At 41.3% G+C, this 17929-nt stretch overlaps 1 protein-coding gene across 4 annotated transcripts in view; it reads left to right on the forward strand.

The window, feature by feature from the left end:
• The first annotated feature begins 6804 nt into the window (after positions 1–6804).
• ALS2 (alsin Rho guanine nucleotide exchange factor ALS2) overlaps positions 6805–17929 on the forward strand; it is an 81971-nt gene continuing 70846 nt past the window's right edge. The window contains exons 1-3 of one of the 4 annotated variants that reach the window (XM_037009179.2): positions 6806–7278; positions 9455–9587; positions 14739–14834. The gene's annotated coding sequence lies outside the window, so the exon portion shown is untranslated. Of the gene's footprint in view, positions 7279–9454; positions 9588–14738; positions 14835–17929 lie in introns of all 4 variants that reach the window. The other 3 variants (XM_037009181.2, XM_037009178.2, XM_037009180.2) reach the window with 3 other exon arrangements.

The raw sequence follows: 17929 nt of genomic DNA on the forward strand, positions 1-17929 counted from the left end.
ATTCTATAGTCCGATCACTCCCTGCAGACCAGAAGAGGCATCTCTTTAAAACAGAAGCCGGTTGTAACATCCTCTTCTCAAGTCCCTCCAATGTTTGCCCCTATCACTCAGATAAACCCAGAGCCCTTTCGAGGCCTAAAGGATCTGTTGCTACCTGGAACATTATCTATCTGACCTTATCTCCTTCCTTTCAATTTCTTCTCATTCAGCTCTACCCACTTTGCCTTCTTAGCCTTTGTGGTTACTTTATCCCTTTGCCTGGAGTGTCAGATATTTACATGGCTCTAGAAGTCACTTTTAGATCTCTGTCCTGATGTCTTAGAAGAGAGGCTTTCCCTGACTGCCTTACATAAAATCACACTCCCTCCTGTCTATTCCCTTACCTTTCTTTATTGTCCATAAAAGCAACATTTATATAGCACTTATGTGTCAGGTACTATTCTAAACACTTTATATTTAATCATCACATCAGTCTATAAAGTAGGTGATTTGATTTGATCCCTCTTATGGATGAAGAAACAGAGGTACATAGAGGTTATATAACTTGTGCCAAGGTCACAAAGCTAGTAAGTGTTGGATGTGAGATTTGAACCTACCATGTCTGGCTCCAGCATGTGCTTTTAGCTACTACTATACTATTCTGCCTCTTTATAGCCCTAGGTGCCATCGTATTTGAAGGGCCCCCACCAGTAAGATGGCGAACTTCCGGCTTCTCTTCAGGGTCCTCGGTTCCCGCCGGCGCCACCTGAAGCCCAATCACCTCTCGCCCCCCTCCCAATCCCAGCACCTAGACAATAGCCACCAGCCCTGTAGAAGTAACACCACAATCACCCCATGCCCCTTCCTATATAACCCAGCACCTTTCCCTAATAAAGTGGATTTCTCTGGTGAATTGCTGCTGTGTGTTGCTCCTTTCCTTTCATTGGTGCCAAAACCCAGGAGACGGGACACCCCAACTGGGCCCCGTCTTCCCCCCGACACCAGCAGCAGCTTGCCCTCATCTTCTTTTTCCGGCACTGGCTCGTCACACTCACCACTCCACTCTGGCCTTTAGCTAAGTTTTCCCCACCGGGTGGGCCACTCTCCCCCGAGCTATCACAGTGCCATTGACCGTGATCGTCCGGCAAGGCCCTGACACTCGGGGACGAGGAGGGAACTCTCCCCGCCTCAGGCCTTCACGGCTGCAGCGGACCCTCAGGCCCCTCCTCCAACAGCCATAAATCCCCACCTCAGGCCTTCATGGCTGCAGCCAACCCTCAGGCCCTCCTCCAACAGCCATAAACGAGGTGACTCCTTTGCAGATGAGAACGCTCCCTTTTTTCCCCCCCTCCTCCTTCTGTTCCGTCCGCCAAAATCTGTTCTGTCTGCCGAAAATTCCTAGTACTAGGTACCTTGTGACTCCGGCACTCTGCCTTCTTAGAGAAGTCTGGGTGACGACCCATAACTTCCTAAGAAATTCCGACTCATATACGAGTTTCCGCAAACCACCAAGGATCATCGGGGACGCCCTTTGTCTCCTTGCGATCTGCTTCCAGTCCGAGGATCTCCGTTCGTCTTCCCCTGTTTGTCTCCTTCTCTGTACTTTAGCCATGGGAGCCTCCTCATCCCTCCCTAAAGATTCACCTCTTGAATGCCTGCTCAAGTATCTAGCCACCCTCTCCCTGACACCTGATATAAAACCAAAACTTCTCCGTAAATACTGCTCCCAAGATTGGCCGACATACCCCCTAGACAATAACAACCAATGGCCTGCAGGGGGAACTCTTGATCCTAACATCACTCGCAATCTCTTTAACTACTGCCAGCGCCTGAAAAAATGGAAGGAGATTCCCTATATGGAAGCTTTCCGCCTCCTCCTCCCCCCCAACCCCCCAAGTTCTCCTAGCCTGCAAGCCGCAGCCCCCGCAGAAGCCTCCTGTTCACTCCCTTCCCCCTCTTCTCCTACAACAGCCCCTCCCCCTTCCTCTACCACCACCGCTGCTGCCTCCACCCCCGCAGAAGCCTCCCTTCCTCTCCTTTCCCCCTCCTCTCCTCCCTCCACCACCATCTACTCCCCCACCTCACACCCTCCTCCTCCATCCCCCTCACTTCCCTCCCCTCCCACAGATCGAGCCTGAGCCTTTCAGCCCCCCTCTAACTAAGTTCCAGGAGCCTCCTCCGTCTTTGCCCCCTCAGACTCGGTCCCGAGGGCCTCCCAAAATTATCGCCCCCCCTCCAGGATATAGCTTACACAGACTCACTCAAGCCCTATTACAGTATACCAGCCTTGACCCAGAAACACCTGACGGAAGACATGTCCTTATGACATACTTCCTAGCTCAAAGCTACCCCAACATTAAAGCTAAACTCAAAAAGTTAGAACAGGGCCCCGCTACCCCACAGACTGAGAACCTAACAGTGGCCTTTAAAGTCTTCCATAACCGGGAGGAGGAGAAAGAAAGCTGTAAACAAAAGGCTGATCAGGCCAATTTCCAAATGTTGGCCCAGCTGATAAAACCACAACCTGGGCGCCCTTCTATAAACAAGCCCCCCCCAAGAGCTTGTTTCAAGTGTGGACAAGAACGACATTGTCAAGGGCGTGCCTCTCCCCCAGATCTCCTACTATCCCATGCCCCAGATGCCACAAAAAGGGCCACTGGGGGTCTAATTGCCCAGCCACCTGAAGGGGAGGCTGGACAAACAACCCCCATCCTAAGCCCGCTGTAGTGGGGCTGGCAGAAGATTGATGGGGCCCGGGGGCCCGACCATTTCCATCACCAAACAGGAGGCCAGGGTTACTTTAATAGTAGACGGTCGCCCCATCTCCTTCCTCCTAGATACAGGAGCCACCTTCTCAGTCTTGCGAGAATACCGGGGCCCTACCACGCCTGCCATTACTCCTATAGTTGGGGTAGGAAGTAAACAGATTTTCCTGTTAAACCCCACCCACCCACCCCCCACCCTTTTATGCACAATCCAAGACAATCCCATACCTTTCTCCCACTCCTTCCTGGTTATGCTAGCTAAAGTCACCCTTCAAAACCGGTGGGCCTTAGATCTGCTTACAGCTGAGAAGGGCGGCACCTACGTCTTCCTTCGGGAAGAGTGCTGCTATTACATCAACGAATCCGGCATTATAGAAACTGACATTACCAAACTCACCGACCTTGCCTCCAGCCTCCACTCTGCTTCCAATTCCAACCCATTCTCTTCAATACTAACAAACCCCCTCCTTACCTGGGTCTGGCCCATTGCAGGCCCCATAATAATCATTCTTCTCGCCTGTCTCTTCTTACCCTGTATAATAAAGTTCATCAAATCCCAAGTCGGAAAAATCTCTAGTCAAGCTTTCAACCAGCTTTTACTCAGGAACTATCAGCTTCTGGCCACAGAAGATCCCTCACCCTCATGTAACCTCCTCACCACACGCTGAGATGGACCCCTCTCTCCGCTGGAAACTGTTCCTGGAAACAATGGCCGCAGACGCCTGGCTCCTGACACCCATATCCTCTTGGCACCATTAGAATCAACAGGTCCTCGACCTATGGTTACAGGGAACCTTCATTGATTTCCAACCTGAAGAAGTCCACATCTACTCATCCTTACTGAGGGGAGTCCTATCAACCCTTTCCTCCCAATCCTCAAGCCCTCACTCCCTTCTCCGCCCCCGTTCAGCAGGAAGCAGTCAGAGAGAAAGCAACGTCCACAAACCCATAGAGGAGAAAGGGGGGAATGAAGGGCCCCCACCAGTAAGATGGCGAACTTCCGGCTTCTCTTGGGGTGGGGGGGTCCTCGGTTCCCGCCGGCGCCACCTGAAGCCCAATCACCTCTCGCCCCACTCCCAATCCCAGCACCTAGCCAATAGCCACCAGCCCCGTAGAAGTAAGACCACAATCACCCCATGCCCCTTCCTATATAACCCAGCACCTTTCCCTAATAAAGCGGATTTCTCCGGTGAATTGCTGCTGTGTGTCGCTCCTTTCCTTTCAGTATTTATTTATTATCTCCCACTTTTCCCGCTTGTGTCAGTTATCACTCCATAACCAACCATCCCAAAACTTAGTGGTTTAAAGAAACAATTTATGACAACTTGGGAATTTCAGCCAGGAATTCAGACAGGGCTTAACCAGGGTATTCTGCTCCACCTGGCACTGGCTAGTATCACTCAGCTTAGCTGCATTCAGCCAGTAGCTGGACTGGCTTGAAAGATCTCAAGAGGCTTCACTCACATTATGACATCGTAATGCTTTTCAGTGTGGTCTCTCTCTTCACATTGTCTTTTATCAATCTGTAGTATAGAAGCTTCTTTTAGAGCATGGCAGCTGGCTTCTCAGAAGAGGATGTGGAAGCTGAAAGTTCTTCTTAAGGCTTTGATTCAGAAGCACCAGAACTTCATTTCTGCCACATCCTATTAGTTAAAAAAAAAAACCCACAAGGCTAGCCCATAATTCAGGGGAAGAAGAAATAGACTCTGTCTTTTGATGTTAAGAGTGGCACTATATACATACAGGAAGGAGTTGATGGCTGCCAACTCTGCCAGTCTGTGGAGACTACCTTCCAGACCACCAGAGTGCAAGTTCCAGGACAGGAGAGACTCTTGTTTGTTTTATTAATTATCCTGTGGCTTTAGTGCCTAAAACAGTGCCTGGCATATAATAAGCATGCAATAAATATTTATTTAGTCCATGAATTTAAGGGAAAGAAAGAGTCTGAAAGGGAAAGGAACAGTCTGAAGGAGTAGGAGAAATACCCAGAAGGTATGTGTCCCAGAAGTCAAGAAAGAAGAGAGGGAAAGGAAGATAAGGCTGAAAACTATACACTTTTTTCACATTCAAAAGTTATAAAAATAAGTAAAATTATATATATATATATTCGAACTATAATTGTGAAGTTACAAGTTAAACAGTACAACATGGCATGGAGTGAAAAGTGAGTTTTTCTCCTACTTTGTTCCCAGTTCTCTTCCCCAGCAATGGTCAACTTTCAACTAATGCTTTCAGACCCAATATATGCATATACAAAGCCAAGGGTATATACTCTCTCTATACTCTGTCTCTCTATACACACAAGTCTCTTTCTCCTGTGAAAAGACACACACACATAACACACAAGTGATAGGCTACAATACACATGATTCGGCACCTACCTTTTTTTCTTTTAACAACCCAACTTTCAGATTGTTCCATATCAATACATATAAATTATCCTCTTTATTTTAAATGGTTGCATTGCATGGTTCCATTCCTAGACTGTATCATTAGATTCCAAAATTAAGAGATGACTACTGGTTTTAGTAGACCTGAAAAAGCAGAGATTGCAGATTGGGATGACGAAGATTGGGAGGTCAGATTGCAAAAGAAAATAGGACAGGGGGAAAATAAAGATGGGACAGGCAGGAACAGGTGTATACACTGAAAAGTGTAGAGAGGTAGAGATCGAGAATATACAAAAAAGAAGGGATACATAATGGAGGAAAGTCTCTAAGGGGACTGGAAGGGATCCTGAGTTCAGGGGGGGGGGTTAACCTTGAGAAGGCAAACACCTCTTCTAAGGAGAAAGAGAAGAAATGAAAGGCTGGGGCTGCAGGTAGGTTTTAAAACAGTGACTGCTGGGAGTTAAGGAAATCCATTCCTAGTGGTCTCGTTTTCCTCAGAAATGTAGGAGGTAACGTTTTTTATTTTTTATTTAGTTTTAGTTTTCACCAAATGGGCTTGATGCATAGAGTTCAGTAAGAAATAAGGAGAGCATGTAGGTTCTAATAGCAGGGGACAGGAATAGCTGAAATTCTGACCAGCAGTGTGTTAAGGACTGGTTTAAGCTTGACTGCCTGGCTGCACGGAAGTCGCAACTGAAGTTGGACACCTTTTGGTTTGCAATTGTGCCAATTCTTAGGGTTATGGATTTCTAGCACTGGTGCAAGAGGGGGCTTGGTTGTTGAACTGCTGCAGACTATAAAGGTTTTGCAAGTGGATGGAGGATGAGGGAGGGAAGTGAACTGAGGGTGTGAACAGACCATTTAAACAGACCATTTATGCCCTGGAGCTTCAGACGCTGACTACACATCTCTCACGATGGTCTGAATACAGGTCTGCAGATCCAGGGATGGCACACTGCCTAGCAGCAGAGTTTGCACCCACGAGTAGAGGCTCCGGTAAATCTCCGGAAAAAGCTGACTCGGGGTGGAGCTGTGGCTGTAGCCAGCAGACTGTCGTCAAACTGCGCTGGGCAAGCAAACTGGTTTTACTCAGATTGCATATTGGGGAGACCTCTGGGAACCACAGGAGAGGCTAATTCATTTCCTCCTACCCCACTCCATCCTTCGCGATTGTACCTAGGTAGTAAAAACAGCGAGGACACTAGGGCCAACTGGCACCGCCTGGCGATTACATCATTCACGGGGGCAGAAGCGACCACCGTTAGCACGCAGTCCGTCGAAGCAGTTTGATATTTTTCTCTTTTCACTATAAGGAGCAGCGAACTTATACTTTTGACTCTCGCAGTTTGAGATGGCAACAAGATAACAAGCCCCCAACCCCTCTCACCACATCTGTCACATGGCAGCGCTCGAGTAATTAGGCCTCGGCAACTCGCGGGTGCGTCACTGCCAAGGGCGCCCCACGACTGCGAATCTATCCCAAGGGCGGGGCAGCACTCCGGAGAGCGCTGACCGCAGTAACGAGGGCCCCTTGGATAATTTTGATCCCTACCAGACGCCGTCGGCATTTAATCCCACCCACTTCGGAAGCGATCCCCGCCCGCCCGCACACGCACTCTCAGCATCTCAGCATCTCTGCCCCGCCCCGGCCTGGGGCCCCGCCCCCCGTGAATCAGCTGATCTCTCGAACGCGCCGGACTGCCAGGCTCGCTCCGGATGCAGACCGCGGTGCTGTCCGTGTAGCGTCAGGTGAGCGAGCCCGGTTCCCGGGTCAGTCCTCGGCTTCGGAGGGCTGACCGACCCGGGCCTTCTGTGTGCGGAGGCCGGAGTCCGGGAGAGAGGCGCAGCGCGCTGCAGGACCCTCGGAGACGGCACCCGCCTCTTCCCAAGCCACCGTCCGCCCGACGGCGCCTGCCGGTGGAGGAGCGCCCGTCGCGGCCACCTCTTCCCGGCCTCGGGTTCTCCCATTCGCCCGCATTCCTTCCTCCCAGTCGGGGCGCCACGGCAGTGGTCTCAGCCGCGCCAAATTCCTCCATGCCCCCCACCTTCCCGCCTCCACCCACGATGTCTTCCTCCCATTCATTCGTGACGATTATTGAATAAGCGTTGAGCAGATAAAGCCGGATCTCCGGCCTCGAACCTTGGTAAGTGGCCCAGGTGGGTTTGCCCCCAGTATGTAGGTCTGGAGTAGACTGAGGGTTTTAGTGGTTTGAAAGGCGTTTGCGGAATAAAGAAAATGACTTTGATATTAAGAATTAGTAGTTTAGCTAAGTCTTTTGGCATGTCAAGGGATCCATCAGACGGTGGTTAAATTCTTTTGAGAAGTCAAGACAGGAAAATGATATAGGGGCTACCAGAAGAGGAAATGTTCTGACACTGGCGTTGGTCTTCTGAGTTTTAGGGCTACTTTGGAGACAAGCAACTGTAGGTTGGCAGAACTGTTGTACCACTGTTTAGGACTTTGATGATGAGAGGAGGAGAAACACACTGGCTAAAGTAGCATAGCCAAGCATATTCTCATTTTGGTTTAGGATGGAAAAGGAAATGACTGTTGAATACAAGTACAGATCCTGAGTCTTTTGCCTTTTAGATATGTTGTTGGCTGTAAATGTTCTTAAAAGGGCTTTAAAGAATAAAATTGTGTGATGTATGTTTGTTATGAACAGGTATGCAAATTGAGCAAACCTATTACTCCAGTATTTTTTAAGTTTATCATAAATAGGAATGATTTGGTGTGACCACTTGACCCTTGAGTGAATGAATACTCAGAGTATTTAAAGCAGTGAAAATTTTACATTTGCAGTAAACTGCAATATTTTAGTCTTAATAACATAAGCATGATGTTTAAAAGCCTAGGCTTTGATCTGGACATAGTTGGAGTCACATCCGCTTAGATTTTTGACTGCGGGAAAGAAAGTTACTTAACTTCCCTGCTTCGGTTTCCTTATCGCCAAATTGGGGATAAAAATACCTTCCTCATAATTGTACCTTTGCATTTAGTGGTTTGCATATATCATGTTTATTACAGTGTCTGGCACATGGTAAATATTCAATACATATTAGCTATTTTTATAATTATTAATGTCTTCTTCCACTTTTTCATGAACCAAACTAACACTTTATTTTCCTAAAATTGGTGGGAGAGGGAACTGAATATTTTTAGAAAAGAACTATACTTACTTTTTAAAATCTAGGGATAGTTTATAGATAATTTTATGATTCATCAACTTCGAGAAAATATGATTTCAGTAATTTTGGTATTCCATAAGGATATTTTAATGTGGAAAAGATGCTGATGGAATCTATAGTTTAAATTTATTACTAGATATAGTTCAAAAATTATAAGTAATATTGGCAGATTAAAAATCATAGTTATAGCAATAAAAGTTCAAAGCTGTTTCACAATATTAATATTTGTACAGATAAGTATGCAGAAAATGAAGTACCAAACAGGTCATCTGGGAAGGGGGAGAGTTGAGTGGCATTATATAAGCCTTTTATTTTTAAAATAAATTTAAGTAGTGTGAACTGGAATTCCTTTTCTCCAGATTTTAGGCTTTCAGAATTTAGGATGTCATTTGAAACATTTATCCTTTGGGCTTTTTAACTGTAAAAAAGCAAGGGTATGTTGAGAACTTTACTGAGATCTGACTTACGTTTTTGTTTGATTAAGTGGAAAGAGTACTGTTTATCTGTCTTTTCTTGAAAAGCATGGGTTTAATACAGCATTGCTGGATACATTCTAAAATTATTTCCAAAGAATATGACTGACGTGATATTCTCCTATAATTCTGTATTAATATGAGTTGAAAAACTAGGAAAGAGTAGTGATTTTCGATATGGTGTAAAAGAAGGCCTGTTTTCATGTAGTATGAGGTTGAGCCCCTTTCAAAAAAGAATGCCATGAGGATTTCAATGACTTCTGATTCGTTTGGTTCTTTTTATAACTTTGCAGAATGAAACCTACCACATATTCCACCTGTGTTATGGATATAGATTTTTCTGGAAGTCTCTTTTTTTTCACCAGTTTTTTTTCTTTTAACTCTTCTCATCAGTCATAAAGTAATAGATTTTGTAGGTTATTAGTCATTAAAAAATGCATGGTAATCACAAATAAAATAGCAACAAACTCTGACTTGGTCTTTTTAGTGGTGCATTTATTTTCCTATCCCCATCTCCTGCATTATGTCTTGCTGTTCACCTGCATCCCACAATTGGTTAAACAGCTGAACAGTTGGTAAAGTAGTTGAACTTACTATGTGGGTAGAGCAAAACTATTTAAGTCAGCAAGGTAATGAGTACTTTTTCTGGCTCTTGTAGAGTTACTCTTATTGTAGAGTTCTTTTTTGAAGAAAATGTACAGTTCCCTCAACTCCTATGAGAAAAAGACTGGTCCTACGAGAAGACTGGCTGTATAGTTTCAGTTCGCTGCTGCCGAATTGTGCTCAGAAAGGTCAGCTTTAGTCTCATTCATCCCACAAATTGATCAACTCATGTTTCCCTTATTATCACATATTATTTAAATATATTTTCTTCCTCATCATCATACAGCTCTTCAGTTCACATGACCTACCTGTTAGAAAGGTGGTCGTTAGACTGAACAAGGCATTTGGGTGGGCCAACTATAATTCCAGGGATCTTTTTTTCCACAGACTAAATTTTTGTTGAGTCAAATTCTCACCTAGGGGCAATTGCTCAAGCAAACATTAACAGAAGTGATTATAGCAGCTCTTAAAATAGCAATAAAGTAGAACAATTCAGGTGTACTTTAGTAGGGAAATGGATAAACTATGGTTTTATTCATGCAAGAAATACTGTCTCCTATAAAAATGAATAAACATAAATCTATGTTTATCACCATGGATCCATCCCAAGTACATAATAGTGAGTGAAAAAAACAAGTTGCTAAAGGATATATACAGTATGATGCATTTATGTAGAGTTTTAAAATAATATACATTGTTTATTGATTCACATTAATGTAATCAAAGTACATGAAAGTGTAAGAATGTACATGGATATTAACTAACTTTAGGAATAGTGGCTGACTGTGGAGCAGAATTTGGATGGAACTCTTTCACATCTATGTATAACTTTTTCTTCTGTTTTAAAGAGAGCTGAAGCAAATATGAAAATGTTAGTATCTGTTTTAAGTGAGTGATAGGTACATGGATTTGTTCACTATCTGTTTATTTTCTATAGATTTACGTATGATGAAGATAGTTTGTGAAACTAGCACTTAAAAAAATTTTTAAATTCTATTCTAATATTCTATTTAACTTACTAAATAGAAAATAAAAATTTTATTTATAGTCAGAGCTCTCCCAAGTATACTTTATTTTACTTTCTAGTCTCAAGGTGGTTGATTCTGAAAAAAATAATTATTTTCTCCCTGCAATAGGAAAAGAATGTGCCAGCGCAGCTCCACTGTATAAAGCTTTTCTAAGGAGAGGTGACAGACCAATTGTTTAGTCAGTTTTACTTTGTGTTTGACTTGTGCTCCTAGGAAAATACCTTTCTTAAGATGAAGAAAGATCCTTCTTAAAAGGCTCCAAGGGATTTGAAATTCTAGAGACTCTTGGGAAATGCAGGCACATACTGATCGTGAACTTTCAAAGTATGGGGGAGCAGATTGTATCAGAAAGCCCTTAAAGGATTTGGGTAGAGTGACTCATACAAAATTACCACAGATATTATGTGGTCATTAACACCTTTTAAAATTTGAGTTGGTTACATTTTATTACAACGTGGTAAACCCGAGTTTATGTTGTGAATGCAGTGTCCTAGTTATTGCTCAAAGAAAATCTCTCTTTATAGGTATTAAGTAAACAAGATGATAATATGTTAAAAGGCTGAGGAATGAATAGTAAATTTAATAGCTGACCCCTAATATATAACCTCAGTATTTAAATTTATGAATTCAACAATGTTTTCATTCCTAATCAAGAATACCTATTACTAGCATTTTCAAAATAAGTGAAACTTGTATTTCCATAGCAGTATTTTTTGGCACGTATGTTTGGTTATGTGGTCCCATGATGACCTTAAGCTCTAGATATAGCAGGTAAAATAAGCCAATATACTTTGAACTGTATTTCCGCAGTATTGTCTTTTTAAAAAATTACAGCCATTTTAATAGAAGAATAGCAAAATATTAAAGGAATAAACAACTTGTATCAGAAATTATATGGTATCATGCAATAACAGGCCCAAATTATTGCAGTATCTGGGAATTTGAAATTCAGTTGCAAGTATAATATCTATCAAAATGTTCCATAGGAATTTTAGTGACCTGGGAAAATGCATTTTTAAAGTACACTGTGGGTACAAAAAGGAGCTAAATGGGCATTGCTGGGCTTTTTTTCACCCTGTTTGACCTCCTCCCACCATGGATAATATCTATTTTAGAGGATTCTCATAGTTCTAAGAGTACAGTTTTAGTACTCTTCAGAGTGAAATTAACAGGCCATAAAAAAGAGATTGTGAAGCCTTAGTGTCCCTGATTGCACCAAGCTATCTTCAGGTACCAAGGAGAAAGAGGTAATTCTTTCCGGGTTTGTCTAACATATGCAAAGTGACATGAAATAAAAGCATCTTCAGTGTTAGCCAGTATGTATAAGAGTCTATTCTGGGTGGGGAGGGTGGGTGGGGAGGAAGGGAGAAGGGGGTTATAGGGTATTATGATTAGCATTCATAATGTAGGGGGGGTCACAGGGAAGGCAGTAATAGCACAGAGAAGACAAGTAGTGACTGTATAGCATCTTACTATGCTGATGGACAGTGACTGCAGTGGGGTGTAGGGTGGGGACTTGATAATATGGGTGAATGTAGTAACCACAATGTTGCTCATGTGAAACCTTCATAAGATTGTATATCAATAATACCTTAATAAAAAAAAAGAAAAGAAAAAGTCTATTTTGAGAAGATGCTGTCTTATGTGTCTGATAGTGACTTTTATTACAGGCACTATAATGAAAGAGATCGTTTGGACGTCAATGGGTTGGAACTTATGATCAAGGCCTGGCTCCACTGAGTACTCACTTAAATGTTGCCAGCTTGTTACTGGTTACTATGGGTACAGGAGTGTGTCACTTAACTTCTAGGAATTAATGTATTTTGAATCAATGAATTAAATGCTTTATCCCATTAGTAACAACATTATACATAACAAGTACTTTCTAGGCCAGCCCATTGACTTTATTCAGTGGATTAATACACAGACTTCGTGAACTCTGGGCCATGTTTAAGGAGCTAGTCAATTCCCATAAAGGTGTCAGGCAATGCTGCCTGTGCCGGAGCTGAAGGGGCCCAACCTTTGGTGACAGTTGTTTGTTAAGGGCTTCCGTGCATGGTGAGTGTTCCTCAGCCTGCAGCAGGGCTTGTAGAGGCTTTGGTGGCAGAATAGACAGGAAGTAGCATTGTTCATGTATGAATGAGTTGTTAAGTCAGGTGTTTGAGTCAAAAGTTGACTTAATCCATCTGTAAACATTGAGCTTCTAAAAGAAAATATTAGCATTTGCTCTGTGTAAAGTACCATAGTGTCTTAAATTATTGTTTACTACATTCACAGTGTAAACTCTGATTTACCACATTGTAATAAAATGCAACCAACTCAGACTTCAAAAAGAAAGTGTAAATGACTGCATGAAATCTGTAGTAATTTTGTATCAGATTAATTCTATGTTCAAATTCCTTTCAGGGCATTCTGATACAATTTGCCCCTGTTATTATTTTTATTGCCTCTATCTTAATGTCTTTTCATTCTAATCACTAATTATCATTACTCTTGTAACTGTAATTATTGCTCTTATTTTAATCACTATACCTATTTTAAACCAGTAAGTGAGATAGGAGAATAAGACTGAAAGTGCCAGGCTTTGCTGGTGTAACATGCTAGCTTTCTTATGCCTTGTGGGTACTGTCTACTTTATAGAGAGCCATCATTCTAGTCCAAAAGACAGAACATACTAGTGTGTAAACTCTTTAGGGACAGGAACTCATCTATTTATATAGGCCTAATCTGTCTACAGTTACTTACTGAGCATTATATGTTAGGACTATGTTAAGCAGCTGGGATAGAATAGAGAATAAGGTATTTTTTGCTTTCATGTAAGTTTTAGACTAGCATACAAGGAACATAGTAAATGAAAAAAACACATGTGGTTTTAGTTGTTGAAATTTAAGCATTTGAAAGTTAGTATACTTATGACTTGAAAATTTACCTTCACTGAATTATTAAGGCAAAAGGACATTAGTCAGAATAATTTTAGTAGAGATGTATACATGGGATCCTACATAACTTAATTTTCTCTGTCCTCTTTTTTTTAAATCTCCTTTCTCTTTGCATTTGGGATAATAGTCTACCAACACATTTCTGTTCCACATTTTAAAAATCTTACATATTTTGCCCTGTCCCTAAAAAGATGTAAGGCAGTTTACAAAAAGGTATGAATATGGCAAGAATAGTAAACTGAATGAATGGAGCCAGTAACGAAATTAGAATACATAGTGCACGTACCTCAAAGTCCTAGTAATTTACAGCATCTGTCATATCCTTATCCTCCCACCACATCTGTAATCCTGCCTGTATCTCTACCTGTTTCCTTTCTTTTTAAAATGCAGACCTTTCCTCTTGTTAAAGATCAGTCCCACCACAAGTGTTGTGAATGCCATCCTCTTTCACTTTGTCCAGAACATTGATTCTGCCTGTGTCCTCATCTATCTTGTATCTAGGATTAATGTCATTGTCATACGAACTAGTTTGTATCACCCCACCCCCACCCCCACACAAAAACACACGCTTAATCTTCACATACCAGCTACTGCTTCATTTCTCTTTTTGCCATTTCAATAATATTTCTCAAAAGAAATGAACTTTATTTTCATGTCCCCACCTCCCATTTACAGTCAACTTACTCCAGTCTGGTTTTCAGTCCCTACCCCACCACTGAAACTGTGGCCACACCCAGCAGTGTAATCTGTGTTGGCATATCCAGTGAACACTTCTCAATTCTTGTCGTCTGAGACCTCAGCGCCTTGACCTAGGTGACCAGTCTCTCCTCCTGGAAACACTCTGCTTTGCTTTTATGTATTCACACAGACTCATGATTCTCCTACTGCTCAGGCCACTTCTCACCTCAGTGGTCTTTGCTTATTCCTCATCCTGTCTAGCCTTTGTCCTGGAGCTCCTTACAGCTTGATCCTGTCCCTTTCTTTTCTCTTAATACACACTCCAATGATAATATCCATATCCCTTTCCAAGTTTATGTCAAAAGTTGATACCTTTCTTCTGAACTCCATACTCATAGCCAGCCGCTCAATTGATATGTACTCTTGGATTTCTCACAAGCATCTTTAACTTAACATAAAAAACTTTATCTTACCAGAATCATATCTTCCACTTGAGAATCCTATCTCATACACTCTTCCCCATTTCAGTAAATAGTACCACCAGTACACAGCTGTTCAAGGCAGAATCTAGAGGTCATTTTTGAGACTCCTCCTCCTTTACCCCCACCAATGTCAATATATCATCAAATCCTAGTTGTTCTAGGACAAACCACCTGTCATTTATTTAACTCTTTCTCTTCCACTAAATTGGCAGATTTACATGAAATTAAAGAGCCCAGGCCTTCTTTCTCCACTGAGCTGAGTATTTGCTGGCAGGATATATTGCTGGGAGAATTAATTTGGACACTAGGTGAGTATGTTTACTGTAAAGTCAACTTAAAACTTACGAAACAAATGTAAATCATTGTCAGTAAAATAAATCATTGAAGCACCTATAGCATGTCTCGTAAGCAATGAGACTTCCTAGTGTACTCTCCCAAGATGAAGTTGATTTTAAAAGTACATAAAATAAACTAAATAAACTATAAAATAGTTAAAGGTTGGGGACCCCTACCAAAAATGCAATTTGTTATTTCGGAATACAGGTTCCTAGTCTCTTTCTTGAGACACTTGAGGCAAGATATGTTTTGTTTTGTTTTTTTTGTTATGTTTCTGTATTAATATAATAAATAATAAGATCTCACAATGGGTCTAATATCTGCTGTAATTTCAAAGTAGTGATGTATATGTATGTACATGATATTTCAAGAATCTGAGTCACCTTGGCACTGTAAGTTGAATATATCTGTGTTTTATTGGTGACAAGTTACAAGTATTGCTAATACTGTTCCACTATGGCCTATATTTGTTTTTCTCTTAATTGAACTTTCATTGATTTACAATCTTATATTGGTTTCAAATATGAAACAGAATGGTTCAAGTTACCCATGTTATTAAATCCTTATCCCCACTAGTGTGGTTACGATCTTTCAACATAGAAAGATGTTAACAGAATCATTGACTATATTTTCCATGCTGTGCTACTATCCCTGTGGCCAACTTACATTATGATTGAGAATTTCTGTGCCCCTTTCTCTTCCTCACCCTCCCTACCCACCTACCCCCCAGCCTTTCCACCATGGTAACCACTACTCACTTCTCAGGGTCTATGAGTCTACTGCTATTTTGTTCATTCTGTTTTGCTTTGTTTTTATATTCCACGAATAAGTGAAATCATATGGTATTTGTCTTTCTCTGCCTGGCTTATTTCACTTAGCATAATACCCTCTAGGTCCATGTATATTGTTGCAAGTGGCAGGATTTCTTTTCTTTTTATGGCTGAATAATATTCCATTCTGCATATGTAACATATTTTCTTCATCCATTCATTTCTTGATGGACACTTAGGTTGCTTCCATATCTTGGTTATTGTAAATAATGTGGCAGTAAACATAGGGGGGCATATATCTTTTCAAAACAGGGATTTTGTTTTCTTCAGGTAAATTCCTAGAAGTGGAATTACTGGGCCAAATGGTATTTCCGTCTTTAGTTTTTTCAGGAACCTCCATACTGCTTTCCACAATGGCTGTACCAGTTGTATTCCCACCAACAGTGTAGGAGGGTTCCCTTTTCTCCATATACTTGCCAACACTTGTTATTTCTTGTCTTTTGGATAGTAACCATTCTAATGGTGTGAGGTGATAGCTCATTGTGGTTTTGATTTGCATTTCCCTGCTAATGAGTGACATGGAGCATCTTTTCATGTGCCTGCTGGCCATGTGTATTTTTTATTTGGAGAAATATCTTTTCAGGTCCTCCACATATTCTCTAATCAGCTTATTTGTTTTTTTGATGTTGAGTTGTATGAGTTCTTATATATATATTTTTGATGTTAACCCCTTATTGGATGAATCATTTACAAATATATTCTCCCATACCATAGATTGCCTTTTTGTTCTGATGGTGTCCTTTGCTGTACAGAAGCTTTTTAGTTTGATGTAGTCCCACTTTTTGACTTTGTTTCCCTTGCCTGAGGAGATCTGTCCAGGAAAAAATTTCTCATACTTATGTTCAAGAGATTTTTGCCTATGTTTTCTTCTAAGAGTTTTATGGTTTCATGTCTCTCATTCAGGTCTTTGATCTATTTCAAGTTTACTTGTGTGTATGGAGTTAGACAGTAATCCAGTTTTATTCTCTTGCATGTACCTGTCCGGTTTTCCCAACACCAGTTATTGAAGAGGCTATCTTTTCCCCATTGTATATTCATGGCTCCTTTATTGTATATTAATTGACCATATATGCGTGGGTTTATATCTGGGCTCTCAATCTGTTCCATTGATCTATGGGTCTGTTCTTGTGCCAGTATCATCCTGTTTTGATTACCATAGCTTTATAGTATAGCTTGACATCAGGGAGTGTAATACCCCCAACTTTGTTCTTCTTTCTCAGGATTTCTTTGGCCATTTGGGATCTTTCATAGTTGCATATGAATTTTAGGATTATTTGCTCTAGTTCACTGAAAAATGCCATTGGTATTTTGATAGGGATTGCACTGAATCTACAGATTTCTTTGGGCAGGATCATTTTGACAATACTAAGTCTTCCTATCCATGAACATGGGATAGATTTTCATTTATTTTTGTCATCTTTAATTTCTCTCATGACTCTCTTATAGTTTTCAGAGTACAGTCTTTTCCCTCATTGGTTAGGTTTATTCCTAGATATTTTATTCTTTCCGGTGGAATTGTAAATGTAATTATTTTCCTAATTTCTCTTTTAGCTAGTTCTTTGTTAGTATATAGGAATGCAACAGATTTCTGTGTATTAATTTTGTATCCTGCAACCTTGCTGAATCCACTTATTAGATCTAATAGTTTCTTGACAGAGTCTTTAGGGTTTTCTGTCTATAATATCATGTCATCTGCAAATAGTAACAGATTTATTTCTTCCTTAACAATTTGGGTGCCTTTTATCTGTTTGTCTTTCTGATCGCCGTGGTTAGGACCTCCAGTACTATGTTGAATAAAACTGGTGAGTGAATATCTTTGTCTTGTTCCTGATCTTAGAGGAAAAGCTTTCAGCTTTTTGCGATTAAGTATAATGTTAGCTGTGGATTTGTCATATATGGCCTTTATTATGTTGAGGTACATACCCTCTGTACCCATTTTGTCGATGGTTTTATCATGAGTGGATGTTGATTTTTGTCAAATGGTTTTTCAGTATCTATTGAGATGATCATATGGTTTTTATCCTTTTTGTTAATGTGGTGTATGATATTGATAGATTTATGAATATTATAACATCCTTGCATCCTTGGAATAAATCTCACTTGGCTGTGATGGATGATCCTTTTGATGTGTTTTTTAATTCAGTTTGCTAATATTTTGTTGAGGATTCTTGCATCTTTGTTCAGCAAGATACGTTTTTTTTTTTTGTTGTTGTTTTTTTTGAGAGGGCATCTCTCAT

Source organism: Manis javanica, chromosome 12 (genome assembly GCF_040802235.1).
Source record: "Manis javanica isolate MJ-LG chromosome 12, MJ_LKY, whole genome shotgun sequence".
In the NCBI taxonomy this organism is placed as follows: Eukaryota; Metazoa; Chordata; class Mammalia; order Pholidota; family Manidae; genus Manis; species Manis javanica.